The following is a 6,381-nucleotide window of genomic DNA, read 5'->3' on the forward strand; positions in this document are numbered from 1 at the left end:
ACTCAAAATAGGAACTATACTGATAGGTGAAGTTTCTAAACACACTAGACAGCGAGCCGCTGTGAGAATATATCAGCAGAAACAAGAAGCTACAAATTTATGTTCCCAAGGAAATACAGAAGTTAGACTAATCAAATATAGAGTAGAGAATGACAGTGTGTGAGGGGGTTTAAATAAAGGAAGCAAAAAGCAATGATTTTATAGTGGGGAATAAATAGAGCAATTTAATGAAAATGGCACATGTATGAAGAAAATATATCAGCTGCAATCATTAATGGATAGGTTAAAAGGCAGACACACAAAATTTGTCAAAGCATAGGTGATTAAGTGATCTGAAAGATACATCCAAATAATTTATCTAGATTGCAGTAAGCAGAAAAGAGAAGCTAGGAAATTTGAAAGAGGGATTCAAAGATATGAAGGATAGAATGATAAGTTCTAAGATATACCTGATTACAATTGCAGAAAGACATAATTGAGAAAAGGAAAGAGAGACAAAACTTAAAGAAAATTTTCCAGAACTGAGGAAAAACACTAATCCACTGAATGAGGAGATGCCATGTATCTCAACCAGGATAAATTCAAAGAATAACTGCTTTATAACGGCCCTGTGAGTTAGACATTGTTACAGGTTGAAACGTGTACCAAAAAATAAATGTCGATGTCCGAATCCACAGACCTCAGAATATGCCCTTATTTGGAAAAAGCGTTCTTCCAAATGTAATTAGTAAAGATGAGGTCATATTGGAGTAGAGTGAATCTTTAACCTGATATAACTGATGTCCTCATGAAAAGGAAAGAGACTTAGAGACAGAGAAAAGAAGGGGTGAAGACATACAGACACAAAGGTAAGGCAGAAATGTGATGATGAAAGCAGAGATTGGAGTTATGCAGCTATAAACCAAAGAATGTCTGGGATCTCTGGGAACAACCAGAAGCTGGCCGAGAGCATGGCCTTGCCTGACACATTGATTTCAGATGTCTAGACTCTAGAACTTCAAGAGAATGCATTTCTGTTTGAAGCCTCCCACTTTGTGATACTCTGTTACAGAAGCCTAGAAAAGGAACACAGGCGTTATTGGTTCCATTTTGCATATGAGAAAACAGTCGCAGAGAGATGAATGACTTGGTTAGGTGAATGAGGAGCTATCTCAGCCTCAGGGGTTTATAATGTAAAGTAGAGCAGAGACTAAATGAGTTAGATCAGAAGCCAAAAATTGGTGACCCACAGACTCCAGGTGACCACAGATGTGTTTCCTTTTACCTTTAGAGATGTGATTTCTTTTGGCACTATTTATCAGAAGTTAAAAATTGTGAGATTTAAATTAAATTTTGGATTACAGGCCTCTCTTGCCTGAATTTTCACATGACAACAATTACCCAGAACCGAGTCCATGATGATACATTCATTCATTCATATACTCTCCTGTTTTCCCTGTCACCACATAAGCTGATTTACTTAATTTATGTTTCTGGCCAAACCTATGGGGTATTCACATTTGTGGTTTCTGCTGGCCAGACTTTGGACTTAGCCATTCTTAATAATATCAACACTTTGCCCTGGTGTAACGATTGACATAATAATTATCCAAGTCAAGTCTCAATTTCCCTACCTGTAAACTACCTGCCTCGGAGAAGTTGTTGGATTAAATTTAATGCTTGAAAACCAATATCACTTGTTGAATAGTATGCATCGAATGAAGTTAATTATTACCTTAATATAATCCTTCAGGTATCTATAATGCTAGTAGAATATGAGAGGTGTCATAAAAGAAAAGTTTCATAAGAGAAAAACAGCATGTTCCTAGAAAGAGTTCAAAAGAGTGAACAATTACATCCATTTCAAGGACAGAGAAAGGGACATGGAGATTATATTCATTAAAAAAAATATTAAGGCACAAGTAGTGTAACATGAGTTTCATAAGCAATGTAGTATGTGATGTTAATTTGCACCATGAACCTGAGAAAATCGTGAGCATCACATGCCACAGCCCTTTAGCCCACGTGATTTGAATGCTGCTATGGTGGAAAGTTCCCTGATGTGGCCAGTGTCTTACATCAAGCTGCTGTGCCTCAGGTTCTTTCTGCTTTCCTGCTTGGAAATGGTCACCAATGAACTGAGGTCTGCTCAGCTGTGAGCATGCGCACCCAAGACTTCGGGTGCAGGTAAAGGCCTGCCCCTGGGGGCCTTCAACCCATGGAGCACAGAAGCAGTTGATAAATGTTTCCCAATTTCCCATCTTCTAGTAAGGTAGTCTATGCAGTTCCAGAGGTTCCCCCAGGAAGATTGAAATCCGGTTGCTCAGATCAGTGCTGAATTCATTAATGCAACATTTCAAGTGATTTTCTCCCTTTCATCTCCCTTCCCCGCTCCTTCACTGCTGTTTCCTGGGAACCCCAACCAAATAAGCTACCTGCGTGCAAGCCTCTGTCTCTGCTTTCGGGGACATGTAAATTAAGATAATAGAGATCACCATCCTCATTGATGTCATCACCATCATCGTCATCTTTACTGAGCACTTTCTGTGTGGAAAGCACTATGCTTAATTTTCTACATATATCATCCCATGTAATCCTTGCTGCACAAAGATTGGTAGTATTGACTCTCCTCACAGATAAAATTCTGCAGTTAAGGTTAATTACACATATAATCACACGTTTGATAAGAACGAGGCAAAGGTGGCTTTGAATATATATCCAGATTAGTTTAAGTCCCAATGCCCAATCTAAACAGAGTACTAGATTCATTTATTTTCAATAGCCCATGCATCTCATATGACCTTCTTACCAAAGCCTTAACACTATGTTCCCAATATGTCTTATCAGACTTATCTCCCACTGCTCTCCACAATATTCCTTCACTGACTTTAGGAAAAGCAAGCTGCTGAACAATCTCTAAAGCATTTGTCTTACCTTCCTAGTCATACTACAAGCTTTTTGTTTTTTGAGTTTTGTTTTGTTTTTGTCTGAGGGATCTTTATATATTCCTTGGTGATTCTCCTGCTCCTCCTTGAAGAGATCATTAAATAAGAGGTAAACTGCATGTGGCAGGGATGTGTAGGCTTATTTTCTCTTCATAAGTGGAATCTGAGATAGCACAGGGAGGAATACATAAGATAAGATGCAAAAGTCATTGTAAAAACTAAGGCACTCATTTCAGCGGTCTAAACTGCTTCACTTAGGTCTGCACAGTGCCTAGCCTCTGCTCCTTCCACTTCTGGATTTATTGAAGTCTGGATGTTGGTGACCTCAACGCATAAAAACTGTCTAGAAAAGTACTTCCTTGAGATTGAAGGGAAAAAAAGCAAAAGAATTCTCCTCCCATGGGCTTTGTTAATGGCATCACCTGGGTCCTGTAAAGAGGTAATCCCAGGTATTCTAGTGACTTCTTTGCCCATACATGTTTTTTCACGGAGCCGATTGTTTCTATTGCTCACTAGTCACTGAAAAGAATGTATAAAATGTTGGTGAAATCATCTTCATATTTTCTTTTACTCTCATAGTCTCCTTTCTTCTCTATCATTATCCCCCTTACTGTTTCTTCCCCATTTCGCTCTCTCTCTTTCTTTCTCTCTCTCTTTTACACACACACACACACACACACTCAAAATCCATGGCCCCACTCTCCCACAAATAGTCAAGGCTATATTCTGCTTTTCCCGCAAAAAAAAAAAAAAAAAAAAAAGTGCTAATTTAGCACAATAGGCTTTGAAAACAGATGTAACAAACTCATTGTCTAGCAGTAAAATATCATATTTCCAAGTGACTCTGTCACTTGACAGCAAGATAAATGCAGCAAGAAGATAAGGTCCCAAGAGGCACTAAACACATTCTTTGATCTTCCTCACCTGCAATACCATTGGATGCAGTGAAAATGCTGGATGACAAGAGACGTGCAAATTCTTTGTCCCCTGCACTAAAGCAACAGAGCACTCACTCAGCAATAGGCCCAAATGATGATGACCTTCAGTCTGTCCTTAAAATTGGGAGCAGTTCCAGGTGTCCTATATTTGGAAGATAGTATTGCAGCAAGAGTGGAGCATCCACTAGATCCCTGAGAGCTAAAGTTCATCCTTATTCCAGCAGTACTGGAATCAGCCAGACCGCATTAGAAGTGCACAATCTCAGGTCCCACTCAGATCTGCTGAATCTGAGTTTGCATTTTAACAAGATCACCAGGTGGCTTATCTGTAGATTTAAATTTGGGAACACTGCTCTAAATGCTTCTTCCTACTAATACCCCCTGAGATATTACAAGGTATAAACACAAGAATAATTACCAACAGTAATTTAAGGTTCTGGGCAGGCAGCAAAAAACTTTGACACTGAAGTTGTATCTTGAAAAGATTCCAGAGACGCTGAATTTGGATTCAGCTGAAGTACAGCTTACTCATTAATGCAAAATGAACATTTTTGTACAGTAAAAGTAAATGTACCTTAAATTAGGAAATCCTCTCCTTTAATCTCAAGGTTCCACTTACCCACTTCCTCATGGATAATTGTATTACACGTCAAAGAAATCAAAAGACAAAGAGTTAATTTGTTTTATGTTTTATGGGAATACAGCAAGAAATAACATAAACTTGGGGGGACTGGCAAGTTTGCTTCTAGTACAGAAGGCTGGACTGTCTGTCCTTTCTTGCAGAAAAGAGGGATAAAGGAATGTTTGGCAAAAGATACCTTAAGCCATTTCCTGAAATAACAACAGCTTCATCGTGTACAGTATTAGTCTCCAATCACCAAATGTCTCTTTTTTGTTCAAGAATGGTAAGAAATTGTAAAGAGACATTTGCAGCAACATGATCCTCAAATGACTAGGAATGGTCAACAAATCGATGTAAGTGGTAACAGCTGTTCTGCTGGAATGATAATTTCTGTGATTGAGTGATTGATGACAGATACTAGGAGTCAAAAATTAGGTGTCTTAGTAATTATGATACTGAGTTATTTTCAGAGCATAAATTTTAAGGGTGTTGGTGACTAAAAATTAAATAAAATGTATGAACGTTTCCAAGATACAATGACTATTATTGATATGAATACAGGAATTGTTGACTGAAACCGTTGTGCATATTCAAAAAGATTTTGACCACAGAGAGTGTTGGCCGTTAGTGTGAGAAATTGAAGAAGTATCTGAACAGTAAGTTAGTGCATGAAGTAAGATTTCAACTGCCTGTGGTACGCAGTAGAAGAACGAATTTGAATAGGGAAGTTATCAAACCACTGTCAATATTAGATATATCCTTGGATACCTCATGATGATTTCAGATCAGAGTTAAGATATTTATGCATTCCATTGATCAAAGACCTGGTTCCTCAGTGGTTGGCAATCTTTGCTGAATCAGGATCTGATCATTCCCACTGCTAGATAACAATGTGTGTGGGCTTGTCACATGAGTATGAATGAATAAATAACTATTTGAAAGTATTGCCCTTTTCATTACAGAAAACATCCTTGCTTTGATGTTTTTTAAAAAAACTGATATCAGGAGAACACAAGAAAACAAAATCAGTTAAATGTAATCATCACCATAATACCAGCGGTACATTAGGACCCAATTTAACTTAAAGTGCATCTTCTACTGTAGTCAACGACAGCTATTGATACCACAAAGCCTTTCTGAGATCTCCAGAAACCAGTTAAAAAGTCATAAAATCCCAGGGAAGCACAAAGCTGAGAACAACTGCATTGAAACAAGTAAGGAAAGCTGCTGCATTTCAGTGTGATAGCCATTTCCCCAAACTGGCACAACTCAGCATGATAGGCAGAAAACACCCAACTTACAGCTTCTTTCTCAGGAGGGAAAGAGAAGAGCGGAATGTACATCTAATATCATGGCTTTTTGGGAGTTGTTCAAGGTAGGGGTTTCTGTCTCACCTGATTCAGAGCACTGACAGGGAAGCAGCAAACTTGGAATGCTTTAGGGCCACTGAAAAGAAAGGAGAACTCGGGTTGTTTGTTGCAGCACCACCGAACCTGCAGTACTGCAGACAGACACCAGAGCGAAGAAGAGATTATGAACTCTTGAAAAAGAGATTGGCAAACCCCTCTCATTGGAGAATTAAATATTCAGCCAATGACTCAAGAGGACCACTCTATAGCTATTTGGAGTGCTTTCTCTGTATATCTCCCTCACCTCCGGAATTCAATCCTTCACATTTCAGATGCCTCAACATCCCTGAATTCTGATCTCTGTTTCCTGTCTCAATGAGACTGCCACACTTTGCTTGTTATCCCTTCCTGCACTGTATACCAGAAATTTTGTTTTGGCATAAAACCATGAATGGCAGAGGCATAATTTTAGGGTTTACCTTATTTGTTTCTCTTCTCTTAGTAAAAGCACTCCTGTACTTCCTGTTGTCCAATATATGAAAATAGCT

Source organism: Equus przewalskii, chromosome 6 (genome assembly GCF_037783145.1).
Source record: "Equus przewalskii isolate Varuska chromosome 6, EquPr2, whole genome shotgun sequence".
Lineage (NCBI taxonomy): Eukaryota > Metazoa > Chordata > Mammalia > Perissodactyla > Equidae > Equus > Equus przewalskii.